The sequence below is a fragment of the Mus caroli genome, unplaced genomic scaffold, assembly GCF_978045245.1.
Source record: "Mus caroli unplaced genomic scaffold, Mus_caroli_1 scaffold_12, whole genome shotgun sequence".
Classification (NCBI taxonomy): Eukaryota; Metazoa; Chordata; class Mammalia; order Rodentia; family Muridae; genus Mus; species Mus caroli.
The window spans coordinates 12,545,194-12,562,614 of record NW_028227267.1 but is presented as its reverse complement, the minus strand read 5'-3'; the positions used below and the strand labels follow the sequence as shown (position 1 = coordinate 12,562,614).

The following is a 17,421-nucleotide window of genomic DNA, read 5'->3' as shown; positions in this document are numbered from 1 at the left end:
GGATTTCATGATCACCCCTGAATAATAAGGTTCTTAAGAGTGAAGAGTTGGAGATTACTGTATTAATCATAAGAATAAATGCAATGAACTCAATTGTAACTCAAAGCTGACAGTCAATATGTACTATGTATAGCCTTATCAAAATATCAAATTAATTACAAGAACAAATAAACAACCAATATATAACAAAACTTTGAATGAAAACATGAAAAACCAAATAAGTAAACTAATCAAAACTCAAATCAAAATCAAACCATAAAAATTGTGTAACACAAAATTTTTGTCTGCACATTTTGTAGCACAGACTTACAGCCTGTGGCTGTTTGGTAATTGAATAGAAAAGCAATTCCTGGAGGTAGCAATCTTTGCAGGAGAAATTTAAGCAACACTCTCCTTTTAGAGTGTGGGTCTGAAGGATATGGCCTCCCAAGTCAAAACAGAACTGATGTTGTAGAATTGGGTCCCAGTTTATACAATTTGGTTGACTGATCTCCATGTAATTATTCATGATGACCCATCAGGAAAAGATAAATTTGCACTCAGAGTCTTCATGGATGCCCAGTAGCAGTTGATGTGTCTCAGCACTTCTCTAAGTCCTTTTAAATGTGCACTCTTCCTGGGCCAGAGGCTAGATGAAATTAAGGCCTGTTCATACCAAAGAAACCAAAATAAAGGAAGAGTATATAGCCCATTACAGCCATGGTTATTAGGGATGAGAGGCAATAGTGGTGTTTTTTGGTACACTCTCAGTGCTCCTCCTCCAGCACTTCTCTTTGAGGGAGATCGTGGTCTGTGCCATGTTCCCGTGTCTGTTGGAGTATTTCACACTTAGGGAAGGAAGAAACAAAGGCCTGGTAAGCATGTGTCAATTCAGCTGTCCCTCCCAGAACAGCTCTATTTAGCTGGACAAAGCAACATGACCTATCAGCTGAGATCATTCCGTGCATCCCAATTGTCATAGAGCACCTGAGCTTGAAATTGTTTCTCACCATTTAAAAGCTGCTAGAAACTGAACTGTCAACTACACATTATACTGGAGTTTTAAAAAACACCACATTTCCCCAGTTGTGCATATTTATTATATTGAGTAATAACATTGTAGCAATGTCTGAATGTGAGTTCAAGAGAGATGTGTGCAACCTAGAAAACCATGTGGATCCTTATGGGGTGGGAGCATGCACTAAACTGAAGTGAAGGCTATGAGTTTTTCTCCAGTGCAGGAACCTCACAGGGTTCCTCTTGTCAATTCCTCTATCTGCAAATAACCATAGAAACCATACAACACAAAACACATGGGTCCTTCATAGATCCTAGAACCTATAAAAGTTTGCTAAATAAATATATTCACAAGGCTAGGTAATGAACCTTAAAAGTGATGGTCATGGAGAAACAGAACAACACCCCTGTACATCTATGTCTATTGAAGGGCATACCCTCAAACACACATAATATTTGTGTTTTGCAATACAAGCATGTTGTATTACTGTGACATATTTAATTTCCCAGTTAATACTAATATAAAAATCTCCCAGGATACTTTGGAGGCCTAAAAGAAGCAAATCTTGAATGGGAAAGGTACTTACTGGGCATAGCATATAGGCAGCTCAGTCAGTGATATGCTTTCCACTCCTAAACCGGTCTGGGATTCAGGGTACTTGTCCTATTATCAAATCTAACTCAGTAAGTTCCTAAGGCTGTGTAGAATAGGTTTGTTTCCCAGCCTAGGGTCACATGTTGGTGGTGGACCAGCCTCTTGTTCTTGTTCACTGTTTCAGACTTGTCCCAAAAAAAGAGTTTCTTCCAATAGGATCTCCCTTTTCCATCACCTGACTGACTTGGTGTCCAATGGTATGAGCCCAGAGTAATGTGAACTATCTATAACTAGGATCCAAACGAACCATTTTCTCCCCAGAATGTGATTGTGTCAGGTCTATTTTGAGTAAGATATGGCTGACTAGTTGAAGGACACATGCTTGCATGGATTATCTCACACTGAGTTCATGGAAAGGCTACACCACACAGTATCTTTCTGTTCTTCAGCAGATGGACATCAGGATAGCCTCTCCTTCAGGGCTGCTCTGAGGACCACTACAACCCTGAGCACCATAGACTCTGTGGATATCTCCTCCTTGTTCTGGAAGCACTGGGTCAAAGAGGACTTCTTTCCCACTTTATGAACATGGCTTCCAACAAACATACCTAATTTTATACTACCAGAACTGTCTGAAGGTCCTCATTTCTCCCAAACTCCACTGAGCCTGATTTTAACTCTGAGAAAATGATTTTGAAGAAAAGCCATGCTGAATGCTACACAGATAAGATAGCGTGAGGACTTTAGATTATCTAGACCCTCAATGGGCTCCTGAAACAGGCCTGGTTTTGCTCCACAGCTATGGGAATTCTGCTGGATGCAAGTTCAGCTCCAAGCAACTCAATCTCTCAATGAGTAAAATCCAAGACAAACTACAAGGCAAAGCTTTACTGAGCAGATGTAGCAGGAAATGTAATGGTGGCAAGAAATGAGGAAAACAACCTGGAATGCTTAGAAGACACATTGAGCCACGTGACCTTCAGGTGGTCCTTCGCAATTCACCAAGAGCAGAAAAGGGACATAAACACGTATATTTTATACAGCAACCTCCTCCTTCCCTCCATATAGCATATCCCTTTTATATGCTCTAAAGATTTCAATGAGAATTAATAGTTTTGTCTCTAGTCAGTTAAAAATCTGACCCTAAAATAATTTTTGTGTTCTTTTTATTTGGGAGTTAGTTGAGCATGCAGAATAATTGGACTGCTGTATTTGATATTTCATAGGTGCAAACTAAAACCTCAGAGTGCATTTCTCATTATTTGGTCTCTAGAGACACACACAGCTGCATTTATGAACAATCATACACGCAAACACACAAACAAACACACACATTTGTATATACAAGCACCCATATCACAAACACAAGATTACCTAGTATTACACAAACACACAACTTTAGTATAAACAAGCTCAGTCCCAAGTGGTCCAAACACACACAGACAAACACACACACCACACACAAGACACACAAACATACACACCACACAATACACACACAGAGACACACAAACACAAATCAATGAAAATGTTACTCTCGCCCAGCATATTTCCTGTTGCATGAGCACCTTCTAGGACCTCTGATGTGTATATGTATAAGGTTCTTAGACTCAGGCAGTCTTTGCTGCCCTCATCTGTAATTAACTCCTCTTCAGAAACTTTTTTATCCAGATACTTGCTGGTCCTACAAGGAAGTTACAAGCTCTGCACAGATAACCTGGACAACCCAGTACCAAATTCCCAAGAAAGAGATTCCTAAGAAAAGCCTCCAACAAGCCCCATGTTGACTCTCTGTGTAGGTATTGCTTCACTATACCTACACAGGATCCTTGGTAGCATCAGAGGAAGACAGTGACTTTTGGTCACTACCCAGGAACTTTTGAACCTATTACAGTTCATGTGATCTTAAATCTTCCTCAATATCAGTCAGAAGAAAGCTGATGAAATGACATGCTGTGACATTTCTTAAATGCAGTGCTGTGCCAATTATGAGGGGGAATCTATCCTGAAACAAAGCCATGCCCACGATATAGTTAGCAAAAACCATGTTAGCAGAGGAATGAGCTGTAGGATTCTGTGCATGTTCATGGTGGAGCCAATAAGACAAACCGATATCTCCCAGGGAGATAACTCTATGCAGGGAAAGTAAAGAAATCTAAAACTTATTTTTAAAATAGCTGTATTGTTTATCAGTTTGTTGAAATAAATAAGAGACGGAATACCTCCTGATAGTGGACAAGAGATGCCAAGACTACTGGACAGAACAAAACAGGAAATGTCACGTTTATTGAGAGTCCAAGGCTCAAAGAAGTAATATAGAGAAATAGTGGACAATCCAGATGTCATTGAAAGGCCTCCCAACACACCGAGAGAGACACAAGTCAGGAAAACCATGTATACACAAAAAGAAACACACAGACACACAGTCACAGACACAGACACACACACAAGCACACACAGACTTATTCACATAAAATCATAATTGAGCAGAAAACAATGAGGTATCTATTGTGCCAAACTTGCAGTTTCCTGAACCAGGCTCCCTCCACAGAGAGGCCTGTAGATGATCACATAAACAAACACTTGGAGGAGACATAGGTGAGTGCCTGGAGAAGTTGTTGGACTGTTACATTGGATTGTCTATGTTTATGGTTATACATGAGGGCAATCAGCCTCTGATATATATGTTCCTACCTGCTGCTCCTTGGCACTTGGGACACAGATGTTCTTGCTGGCCTCCTCACAGAACCTCTTTTCTTCCCCACAGGACACTTGTGTTCCAGCCTGCTCCACCAGCAGCTTTCTGTTCTCATTCAGTAATATCCTTACTTTTTCATTGAGTTGAGTGCACTCACAAAAGAGGTGTTGCTCCTTGATGCTGATCCACAAAGCAAAATTGGATGATTCCCAGCCAGATTCCATTTGCTTACCCCTCCTCCAAGTCCCATGATCCCTGCAAGGGCCCTGATCCCCAGACAGCCCCAGAAGAGTCCACACTATACATAGCAGCACCAAACAGAGGCAAGTGAAATCAAGATACCAGCCATATTCCACAGGACTCAACAAACTTCTGAAAACCCTGACACCAAGAGTGCTCCCTATACATCACAGAAGAGGAAATGTTCCTCATGGTTGATTATAGGTCTGTGGTACCAAAAAATCCTTCAGCAGGTAGAGGGCTTACCCCTCTGAGTTCCATTTTTGTCAGGAATCCTACATCTTTTAATCTGCGGTCAGAATACTAGAGGTTCAGGGTTCCTGGATGAAAAACACATAGCATGGATCCAGAGCCCTTGGTTTTGTTCAAAGTCCTAAAAGGACAGAAGCATTCCCTGCCTAGTTGTGGAGGTCTCAGTTGTGCAACTGACTCACCTGTAAGAATAATTATCCTCGATCAGTTCCTTGGAGTAGTCCATGGAACCCTTTATGGACTTGGTCATTTTCTCCATATCCACCATTGTCTTCTCATGTTGTGATTTAATGATGTTGAATTCAGTGTTCATCCTGTGTTAGGGCATGGCCCAAGAAGCAAATAATCTGCTGAATTAAGGATTCAATAATCATGTGCAAACAGGCTACCCAAGCCAAGTGCATGCCACATCCTGGCTCATTCAAACTGGGTCCACTTGATGCTAATTAAACTTACTATCCTGGGCAGAGGACAGCAGAGCCAGGGGACCAAATGGAGGTAGCTGACCTTCAAGAGCTTCCAGGGCAAGCATGAAGGAATAGACTACTTCTATGAAAATTTTCCACTACAATGTGCCACAGGCATGGGTCCAGTAGATATGTGTAATGGCTTTCCTCTTATTTTTAAGGTAGGGATTCTCATTCCTTTGTTTGGTTCCTGTTGTTATGGGAATTCCCAGAGGACTCCACTAGTATTTACAGGACAAAGGCTTTATCACACCTCCTCCCCCAGGGGATTCTTGTGTGACAGCAAGGAAACACCAGGAGCAAACTTCCCTGGTGATCACTTTGGGCCTCTATGGACTCAACACTATCTGGACCTGCAAACTGTGCATCACACAAGTCCTCAGACACCATCAAAGGTCCCAGAGCCCCAGTCCTGAACAAAACACACACAACTACATTCACACAAACAGACACAATTAGAATGCCAAATAAATCCAGGGAGGTGCCATCTCTCAGAATATAATGAACAATATCAGAGTAAAGCCATGATAGCCTGCAGGCATTGCATTCACACAATGAGAGGCAGCAAGTGTGAGCAGGTCCTTTCAGCTCTTTACAACAAGAATCAGATTGCAAGCACCCCAAGGTCAAGTACAAAAGAAGATGATAATAAACACACAGCACCTTGTTTATCCAACAATGAAACACCTGTCAGGGCTACTTAATGGAATGATGGGAGATAACACACTCCATTCATGGAAGGAAATTGGGTTAACAGATGGCACAATACAGTCAACAGGGTACTGGGCATAATTACTACCTGTAGTTCAAATCTTCACACTTGTAAAGTTCCAGGACTCCACACATTTCCTCCATGTCATTGCTGATCTTCCTCATATACAATTTCAGTTCTTCTACTTCATTTATATTTGATGTCTGATTAGTGATGTTGGAATTTTCAGATGAAGCAGACCCTGGAGAATGAAAAACAAAAATGAATTTGCATACTTGATGGCCCAGGGGCAGGGGAGACCATTCTGAGTCCCAAGGAGAAGATTGAGGGAGAGTGTACTGGCTATTTTTGTGTCAACTTGACACAGCTGGAGTTATCACAGAGAAAGGAGCTTCAGTTGAGGAGATGCCTCCATGAGATCTAGCTGTAAGGCATTTTCTCAATTAGTGATCAAGGGGGAAAGGCCCCTTGTGGGTGGGACCATCCCTGGGCTGGTAGTCTCGGTTCTATAAGAGAGTAGGCTGAGCAAGCCAGAGGAGGCAAGCCAGTAAATAACATCCCTCCATGGCCTCTGCATCGGCTCCTGCTTTCTGACCTGCTTGAGTTCCAGTCCTGACTTCCTTTGGTGATGAACAGCAGTATGGAAGTGTAAGCCGAATAAACCCTTTCCTCCCCAACTTGCTTCTTGGTCATGATGTTTGTGCAGGAATAGAAACCCTGACTAAGACAAATTGGTACTGGGAGTGGGGTATTCCTGTGACAACCTGACCATGTTGTGGGGAGGACTGTGGAAGGACTTTGGAACTTTGGGCTTGAAGATCCATTGGTTGTTAAGAGCTCTGTCAGATGTTGTGTAGGAGCTTGGAAGATAATGCTGAGAACAGTGCAGAAGATGGAGGCCTGGTTTGTGAAATTTCAGAGGGAAAATTAAAGACTCTCTTCAGGGCCATTGCTGTTTTCATTGTGAAGATTTTGTAGTTCTGGTTAGCTGGGGCTGAAGAATCAGCTGTGATTAACAAGATACCAGAACTACTAAAGCAAAAACTTTGCATTACTGGGACTATTGATGCTGGTTAGCTGGAGCTAAGAAATTAGCGGTGATTAAGAAGAGACCAGCATCATTGAGGTGACATCTTCTGGGAAGTGTTTTCTGAAAGCACAAAGAGGCTGTGTTCCAGAGATAGGCAAGGTTGTACTCCTTCTGCAGCGGGACTTGGTAATGTGTAAGGGTCACCCAGGTGGTACTGGTTTTGAAGGCATGAAGGGGTCACGCAGAGTAGCGGAGGCTCGGCACTGTGAGAGGCCATGGAAGGCCATTGGTGAAGGTGCAGCCACAGTTGTAATTGAAGGCCCAGGACTGAAGGGGTCACGCAGTGTTTTGGAGATGCCAGTACCATGAGATGACCACCAAGAGCAGCAGCAGCAGTGGAGTACAGGCATCTGGAGCCCAGAGGACGACGTGTGTGCTACAAAGGGCATGGCTGGAGAAGTGACCCCAAGCCCTTGGAGGAGCCCAGAAGATCGTGAGTTGGATCCCAGACGTTGGACAGTTGGAGATTGAGTTTTGCTTTGATTGTGACTGTGCCCTGATATTTTCCCTCTTGAAGGAAGAAACTGTTTTAGTGGAGCCCACAGTTAAGAGACTTTTAATTGTAAAAAGACTTTGGATTTTAAAAGAGATGGATATTTTAAAGAGATTGAAATTTTAAGAATATGTAAAGACTGTGGGACTTTTAAAGTTATTTAGATCTTGGGGATGAATAAGAATGTAAGGGTTGAGGCTTACTAGTGATGTGTTTGTGTGTCAAGTTGACAAGGGGTCAATTGTACTGGCTATTTTTGTGTCAACTTGACACAGCTGGAGTTATCACAGAGAAAGGAGCTTCAGTTGAGGAGATGCCTCCATGAGATCTAGCTGTAAGGCATTTTCTCAATTAGTGATCAAGGGGGAAAGGCCCCTTGTGGGTGGGACCATCCCTGGGCTGGTAGTCTCGGTTCTATAAGCGAGTAGGCTGAGCAAGTCAGAGGAGGCAAGCCAGTAAAGAACATCCCTCCATGGCCTCTGCATCGGCTCCTGCTTTCTGACCTGCTTGAGTTCCAGTCCTGACTTCCTTTGGTGATGAACAGCAGTATGGAAGTGTAAGCCGAATAAACCCTTTCCTCCCCAACTTGCTTCTTGGTCATGATGTTTGTGCAGGAATAGAAACCCTGACTAAGACAGAGAGAAAAGGTAAAGACAGGGTGAATCCCTAAAAGAGCAGAAAAGCTCTCTTCCAGCTAGTTTGCCAAGCTATGTTCTTCTTCCTAACCATCATTATCAGACATATGCCACACTCCCTATTACAGGCCCCCTTGCCCTGAAATCTATAAGATGCCTCAGAAATAAAGATACGGGGAACATTGTCAGGTCATATCAGATGTGATGCAGGGAAATTCTGAAGTTCATCGTGCTTAGCACTATTAAGCCCTAATTAATCGTGTGTCTTCAAATCCAAAGTGTCTGAGACCTCACCACATGACATGACCAGGGGAGCATCCTTCTCTGTTCTTTTCTTCAGAGACTCATGTAACCTACAGTAATCTGGAAGATGAAGTGCTTCAACTCCCTTCCATGAAAGGAATAACACACTGTTATTCTCATAGTGCCCACTCCTGGCATTCTTTGTCACTCACAATGAAATTAAATAGCTCCCAGAAAAGTAGCTGCAGGTTTGTCAATTCCTGGCTCTGTCAAACGAATCATCAGAAATTCTTGACTCTTTGTCTGACATTGACAAAGTCCAAGGCTTCAGCTTGTAAGACCTACTCCTGGAAGGCCCAGCTCAAGCCTAAATCTACCAGGAAGTTCCCCAACTCTGCCTAGGACTCACTGTGCCTTCTCCAGAATGATTTCCTTCTTCCTTTTTTAAGAGAGAGGATTTCCTCTTCCTTCTGTGTTGGTCTGGTCTCTCCTTCATCTCCATTCTCTTTCTGACATAGCCTGAACAGCCAGGAAAACATCCCTGTTGCTGAACCCAGAGCAACGAAGGGATGACTCACAGGCAGTTGCTGTTACCACAACACAGAGATGACATCACAGAAGTTTCTAGTTCTCTCCTAGATACAAGAGATTGTCCAAGGAAGGCATTACTGATGATGTCACTAGGAACTGCCATGACCTACCTGCTAACTCGTTCTCCCCAACCTGGTCCTTTTCTGCGGTGCCTTTCCTGGAGCCCCTCATGGACCCATGGGATACCCTTTGGCAACATCTCCTTCCAAAGCTAGAGAATTCAAAGTGCTTCATTAGAAGTCATGTGCTTTTGATGGGGAATGTTGGTTAGGACTCTGACATGCTTAAGAGATTTTTGTTAGCATCCAAACCTCTAGGGACTGTGGATGTTGTAGATTTTTCATAAAAATAAGTATACCACCTGAGTCAATTCCTGTGACATACACTCCAATTTCCCAAGGTTTTCTTGTCTCACAGAGGCAAATGTCATTCTCCTATATATTTAATTGTATAAAACCTGGATAATATTTTCAAACTGTGCATTCCTTGATAGTGGGCATTCTTTCCATATATATCCATGTGTTTCACAAAATCTCTGGTTTACAATCCTATCTTTTACAAGGGAAACTCCCTTTTCTTTGAAACATAGGGGATCAACTACAGGGCAAGTATAAATAGTAAACTTGCTGTCCCATCTTCAAAACATTATCTTGCACATGCTCCTGTTCTCAAATACAACCAGACAATTTAAATGGGCATCAGAGAGCAAAGGTCATCCTGGACTGTACATTACTACATTGTAGCCTCATAGCCATTACTTCTCCTGAATTGTGACATTGAGCAATGAGGAGGTTGCAGGTTGTACCATGATACTGTTCTCACAGCAAATATCAGACTCAGGAGGTAGGGCAGGGAGTGCAATGGCCTGAGTTGAGATGAAACCTCAATTTTAATTGTCTATAAGTTCAGGATGCTGTCCCTTTGGCATTATCATCTCTAGCTTCTGTGTTCTGATGCTGGGTTTGCTGAATCTGTGCCTGGAAGGACAGACTAGGTCTCTAAACTCTCAATAGTTTATGGCACGGCTGTGGGTATACCAGAAACTGAGAGGACATTTATCCCTTCTTTTTTCAGAACACGGACTCTTGATCCTTGGCCTAGTCCTATGAATTTTGAAAAATAAATAATCGATATTTCTGGGAGAATGACCCAGCATAAGGAGGTCATGGTGAATTCACCACAGATATTTCATCAAGTTGAACACATAATGCAAGTGCATTGTTCCTTAAAGTATGGTTTCTAGTCCTAAGCATTGGCATTGTCAGCAGACTGTAAAGCAGACAATTCCTCAGGTCCCACCACATACCCTTATGGCCAGAATATAGAGGGAGACACACACACACACATGCATGCACACAGACTCAGGGTGTGTTGCAGGGAGAATGAGAGACTACAATTGAAATAGAATCCAGAGGAAATGCAGAGGACATTCTGTTTAAGAGGCCCAAAACCTGAGAAGAGTATTAATGAGCCCAAGACCTTCCATCATGTATCAGGATGGACCAAATGGGACCAAGCTTTCCTGGTGATATAGCAAGCTTCAGCATGCAACACCTGCCAGACAATTACAAAGCTTTGCAAACAAACAAACAAGCAAACAAACAAAGAACTCAAGCAAGCAAACAATCAAACAAACCTCACAGCAGCTAATTTCTCACTCAAACTGTCACATGTCAATGCCTCTATTAATACATGATGAGACATCACATCCTCTTCAATCCCTGAGTTGTAGGCTTTCATTTTCATATAAAAGAAATAAAATAGCCCATGTCCGCAGCTCACTCCTGCTCAGATTTCAAGTTCAGCCTCTGAGAATGTTTAGGGAGAAAAGGTTCGGCACAGTGACACCCTGGAGTTACAGTCTCCCAATACCATAAAATTTAATAAGAATAAATTGTAGGCCATACCATAGACCCAAGAAATTGACCGTGGTGTTTGACAGAATGAACGAATACCTCTTGTGCAAAGCTTTCTCACTGATGAAGATCAGGTGATCTTGTAGCTCATTTTTCCCATAGGTCATGGGCGCAGTGGTTAGGCTCTCTCCTTTCCTCCCCCATCTTCTGAACAGGAGTGTTGGGGATGATGGTGGTACCCCAGCAGCCCCTATGGGTAGATGAACACAAGTGAATATGCATACTGACAAGTCACAGAGTATTGACAGAACACTGGGTCCTATACAGACATTTGACAAAACAGGAATGCCTGTGACCCAGTCATACCTATTTTGTTTTACTCATCTCATGCATCACGTGACCTAGGACAGGATCCTCAGGCTTATTCATAGCTGCATATGATTTAAAAAGGCAGTACTGTCCATAAGCCTGTGGTTACAGAAACCATCAGAAAATTATCATAGTCCACAAGCACAAAGATGGTGTGGAGATGCCTATATCTCCTGTCAGGTGACTCTAGAAACATGACTATAGATAGAGAGACAGTGCAGGAGCACAACACGTTCCCAGACTCACCAAGTCAACTGAGTGAGAGCCCAGTGTGCCCAGAGTTGGCAAGAAAGCACCACTCTCTACCCGGGCTCACTATTTTGACAGTCTAGTGGCTAGACCAGAGAACAAATTGATACTCACACCTGCTACTTATATGGGCAACTTTCAGGGAACACTGATCAGAGACATTTTTCTCTGATGTCTAAGAAATGAAAGGTCATCCCTGGGAAGCCAATTTCTCTCCTTAGGAGAACTGGACAGACAGTTCACCTAATGGAGTCCCTGGAGTAAAGGACAGTGATGCCCAGCCCTGAGGTGCTGACATCTCATTCAGACCTCTGCCTGCTGCTGCTTTCACTTTTGTCCCATTCAAACCCATTTCCCCAGTAAGAGCAGAAGCCTGAAACTCCCAGGACAACAGCTTTGGCCTTAAAACTTCATTGATCTGGGAAAAACTAATGTCCTGGGATCATTGGCAAATTCAGGATCCATGACAAGCAGGCAAGGCCAGAAGCTTCCCAGAGAGACTAACTACTGAGTCCCAATTCCTGAAGACCCAGAAACAGACTGTGGTCTCCTTCAGAAATTTTCCCATCTTCTCACCAATACTTATGGTGGTGCATTTTCAAGGACCATTTATTTCTTAATGCTTTAGTCTGAGGGTCAAGGGTCATCTTTCTTCCTCTCACTTGTGTTCATTTTTTCTCCTAAGTAGCATTCTTGCTCTGGCCAACATATCTATGGGTGATTAGGAAAGCAGTGCATAAAGTGGTCCAAGAGTAGTTGGTGTTGCCACAACACTGGTGACATCTCAAACCATGCCAGGCCTCTCCAGGATACAAAAGAATGTCTAGGGAAGGAACTGCTGATGTCATGGGGAACTGACACTGCAACCATGCTAAGTAGCTCTCCTCACAAGTCATGCTGCACTTTCCAGGAACCACTCCTAACACTGAAGTGTTAATCCTTTCAGTACCTCCTCCTTCCAAAGACCTCCAACAGATTGGTTGGAAACTCATTACTAATTCCCCCATGGGGAACTGATTGTTTATTTTCAAAAATTTACCCAGGAATGTTTCATTTCTTTCTCAAAATTTCCCTACTCATATTAATGTGAAATAAAATACGCCTGAAAACTTAGATCAGGACAAATATGGATGCAGAAGGAACACCTGCCTCAAGTAGTGATGCTTCGAAGCACACCCAGGAAGAGCCTACAGGGCCTTGAACTCACAGATATCTACTTGTGTCAGCCATACTCCCAAGCGCTGAAATTAAACGCAGGCAGAACCAGGTCAGGCATTCCCCTCACCTCCTTTCTCTCCCCTACTTCAACTTGTGTCCCAATATTTTCTTTGGTCCCTACCTCCAATAGAAAGCAGGGCAGAAGGTACTCTGATTCTAGCTAGTGGCTCTTTTACTGTCCTTCTCTTGTGAAGCCTAGACCACATGTGGGCTGTTAGTCAATGTGGTCACATATAGCTTCAAACATTAAAATATACCCTTTGTTACAAGATCCAATCTTCTTGAAACTCAAACTGTGTTCACTGAAAAATAGATCATAGATGGAAGAGAGGGAGAGAGAGAGGGAAACACCAAATTCTTGCATGCATGTTGCCACATGCCATAATAACACAGTAATCCCATTTAGTCAAGTTTGTATGGTAAAATATTAAATTGCCTATATTTAAATTTTAAGAACGTTTAAAAAAAAACAACCACAGAACTGGAATCCCAGTGAAAACAGGTTTGCTTTCTTTGCTGTTGTTTCATTTTGTTTTAAGAGAGGAAGGATTTATTTTGGCTCAGAGGATAAATGTATCTTGATGGGAAAGGCATGGAGCTGGGGCTCTAGCTGTGTTTGCCAGAGCATGTACCACCTGCTTGTTCTATGCCACCTACTAGGAAGCAATGAGGAGAGGGGACACACAGGACTTGAAAAATGAGAGTCTCTGAGCACACACAGTCTGGGCTTCAAGAAAGCTGTGATTTTACTGTTTAGATCTGATCTCTCTCTCTCTCTCTCTCTCTCTCTCTCTCTCTCTCTCTCTCTCTCCCTCTCAATTAATGTTCTAAGTATAGCATACCGCATGACAGTCATATTGATTCATTTTGAGGGAAACCAGAACTTACTTCGTTCAGATTCTTGAGATCCCTGAATCAAAGTTAAAGACTCTGATTTTTAATAATTTGATGATGCCTTGTACTCTGCTGAAGCAAGAGCAGGGCATGCAGTTTCAGGCCTGCCTGGCTTACCGAGTAAATCCCACACCAGCCTGTCCGACAGTGTGGTGTTCTGTCCCAAACATAAACACGGATTCGGATAGACCCAGTGTTCCTTCAGAACATATTTAGATTAAATCATCAACCCCATTGCTCCCCAAGCCAGAAATATTTAACATTTAAAGCTGTTTCCTCTAGTGCATTCTTGCTTTCTCTTGAATACACTCCTCTTTTAGTCGTTCAGGTAACCCAACTTTCTTAAGTAGTTATATAGAGCATTTGAAAAATCCTTACATGTTGTAGTCATTACACAAAGTTCTGATTGAAATCCCTCGGGAGAACTTTTTATGACACATACATGGATAGATGTCAGTCTCCAGCTATAAAGTAAGGCTCTTGGGGACAACGCTTGTCTGAGAGTTAACAGCTTACCCAACAATCTCAGAACACGATAGGTGTTGGATAAGAATATCTGCTGAATTAATAAAATGCCTTACCACTTACATGGGCCAAGTTTTGAAGCGTTCAACATTTAGCCACTGCTCCTGCTCCATCTCCCATCTCTGTGAAGGTTTTAGCTTTAAACTTTCATGTGGCGAGATGAGTACTGATGATTTTCTAGGAGAATAAGAAAGCACTTTGTTTCTTAGCACTTTGGAGAAGAAAGCCAGAGGTTCTCTAATTTTCTAACTGCGGTGAAGTCCTAACATTCAGCACCCAAAAAGCACTACACATAACATTGGAGCTTCCCACTGTAAGTGGTGGAAGCTGATAGGATTTTATATAGTAAAGTTCAAAACAGGTCGCTGGATTTAATTCCCAATGATCTTAAATGTCAAGACTGAATTGTATTTTTAACCAAGAATAGCTTACTCCCTAATAATGATCGCAATAGAACACGAGCAGATGGGCTACATATTGTGCAAACTCACAAAAGCAAATGCAGTTGCAGATGGATCAAAGTCGAAGGACACTCCTGAAAGGTTAGGAAGCAGGAGGCAGCGAATCTTACCCTGGCAAAGGGCTGGAAGTCTAAGGGTAAGAAAAGGAGAAGCAAGCCTGGCACCTGACCTACAAGCTCTCAACAGGCAGAGGGCCCACCTGAGGAGACTCAGGAAGTCCCTGGGAAAATGTCATCAGAACAGCACCTCAGCATGGATGAAGCCAGAAATTTTAGACCAGGCTTTTGAGACGGTTCAAAACTTCAATCAAAAAGGAGTAAGAAATACATAGATTGGGTATGCAGAGCCAAAATTCATTGCCCACTCAAGATTACAAGGTTTGAAGCAGGATGGGGATTCCTGCGAGGAATACCTGAAGGGATGGACTGATAACACACCGGTCAGTTTGAGGTGCAAGAAATAAGTTAAAGGAGTTTAGGGAATAAATCCAAAGACCCCGACTCTCATCTTCTAACACGCAACACTCTGAGCCCCTAAAGTGACTCAATCTGCGCGTGGCGTGTGCTGTGAGATCCAGGGGAAAGCGAAGTTAGCTGGGGCTGAATCCCAGGCCAGGTCCCTGACCCTGGGAACAGTTCAGGGAGGCCAAGGCCACCCGAGTCGGAGGCGTGGCTCTGGACTTCTGGCAGCCACCGGCCTCCCCAGGCGGCGGTCAAGAGGTGAGCCCCATCTCCTCCCGGCGCCACCCGCTGACCGCGCAACCCAGTCGCCTCCACTCCCCGGGCCACTGTGCAACACTCGGGAATGAAGTGCAAAGCTGAGAAAAGGATGAAGCACGGAAACCGTCCTCTCAGGACCGTCGCGAGAGGTCGACCGGACGAAGGCGCTTCAGGCGGCGAGCAAGGAGGAGCCGGGACGCTGGAGGAAGCGCTGCCCCGGCCGGGAAGCAGCTGGGGACCTCATCCCGGACCGCTTCCTGAACGGAACCTGGGCGGGGAGAGGGAGGCAGGGAGCAAGGACAAGCGGGAGGGGTGGGCGCGGGCACGGTACCCACCGGTTCCTCCCAGGCGGGGCTCTGGGCTCCATGCACGGGGCGCACGTGCTGCGGCTCCATCGCGCCATCCCGCGCCCGCTGACCGACTGAGCACGCGGACATGGGCGCCCTCTGCCGCTGTTGGCTGTGCCTCCCTCGCTGGGGTCACAGTCGCTGCTGCCCAGGCTCCTGCCCGGGCCACTCACAGGCCCTCCAGTGCTCTCTGGCTTCCGCCGCGCTCGCCCGCCTCCGCACCGATCCCTTCCTCCCCTAGCACCTCGGCAGCCACAGGAGTGCAGCTCCAAGGCGCAGTGGCGAGTACTTGGCTCCTCGAGCTGCCCTCGCCTCCCACAGCCCCAGAATCCGCCCCCTCTCTCTCCAGTCTCCGCCTCCGACTCCCTCCCCTTTTCTCCCGCCCTCGGCCCATTCCCCAGCGACCCCTCCGGGCAGGCACCCCGGGATGCATGTGACCCCCCTGCCAGGCCATCTAAGGCACAGAACTGAAAGCAGCCAAGGAGTGGTCACAGGCAGCTGGCGGTGGTGCAGCTAAAAGAGGCAGCCTCACCTGAGTATAGGCTAGCAGGACCTTTCTTTCCTTTTGGCATCCCTCCCCATGGGTGCCTGTAGCCCCCAGCGGCCGCCTCCGGAGCTGAACCTGGAACCAATTGCCCAGGACAGTACCTGGCTTCAACAGAGAGAGGCTGTGCATCTCACCCCTGAGCCACTCCCAAGCACCTATTCTGGCAGCTGGGCTGTCTGGCTGGGCTGTCTGGGGAGCCCTGCTTTTGTTCATTTTCTATGGCTGAAAGATTTCCTGGAAAGAAAGCCAGCTAAGGAGCCAGTCTGTGGTCACCTGTGAGCACTCAACTCAAATTAGGGATAGGGGCAGTTCAGAGAGAGGGCTTAAATGTCAACTGTCTCTCCTGCTTCTCTCTGGGAAAAAGAAAATAAAAATTGCAACGAGCAAGTTTTTAAATCATCTTAATTGAAATCCTCTTTACTAGCAGTGGAGACTGTTTCCTTCAGGTTGCAAAGAGAGCAGTGACTGCATTTGCATGGGTCATTTCCTCTCTCATGGACTTCAGACTCCTGCCAGCTCCATCTCCTGGCCCTTAGTCTATAGACAGATGCATTCACACGTTTTGAAACTGAAAAATCAAAACACTTACTTGATCCAGCATGCTCCCAAGTCATACTAACTTCCCAGGCTAATATTCCACTGAAGCTACACCTATAAAGGTCACCTAAGGATTGTGAAGAGAGCTGAGCCACTGGATGGTTTCCAGCCCTCACTTTCTATGACTTGACTGCCTAGATTTGCATTCCTGAATCTCCCTTTAAAAGGGCCCTTGGAAAGTTGGGTCTTCTTTGTTTGTGACTATAGTTTGTTCAGTGGCCTCTTACCTGCTACCTAAGTATCCTGGAAAAGAAGAATGCAGCTTCCCCAGGAACCTGTGTAACTCCCAGAGCCAGGGTTATAATCCAGATTGCTTCATTAATATGTCTACATATACAGCTGTTTCTATGGTCTAAATGTTGGTATCTCCCCAGTTCCTGTTGAAGTCCTCACTTCCATGTGCACCTAAGGAAGGGGTTTGGTTATGATAGCAGATTCTGTATAAATGGAACTGGTGCCTTGTAGGTGGAGGGGCTGGAGAGATGGCTGAGTGACTAAGAACACTCAGTGTTCTTCCTGAGGACCCACGTTCAGTGCCCAGACCCATCTTGGGCAGCTCACAGCTACCTGTAACGCCAGTTCCAAAAGATCCAGTACCCTCTTCTGGCCTCAGGTACCTACATGAAC

General features: G+C 44.6%; 1 pseudogene; it reads right to left on the bottom strand.

The window, feature by feature from the left end:
• Nucleotides 1-672: 672 nt before the first annotated feature.
• LOC147001645 (uncharacterized) lies at nt 673-16,798 on the bottom strand (annotated as a pseudogene).
• Nucleotides 16,799-17,421: the final 623 nt, after the last annotated feature.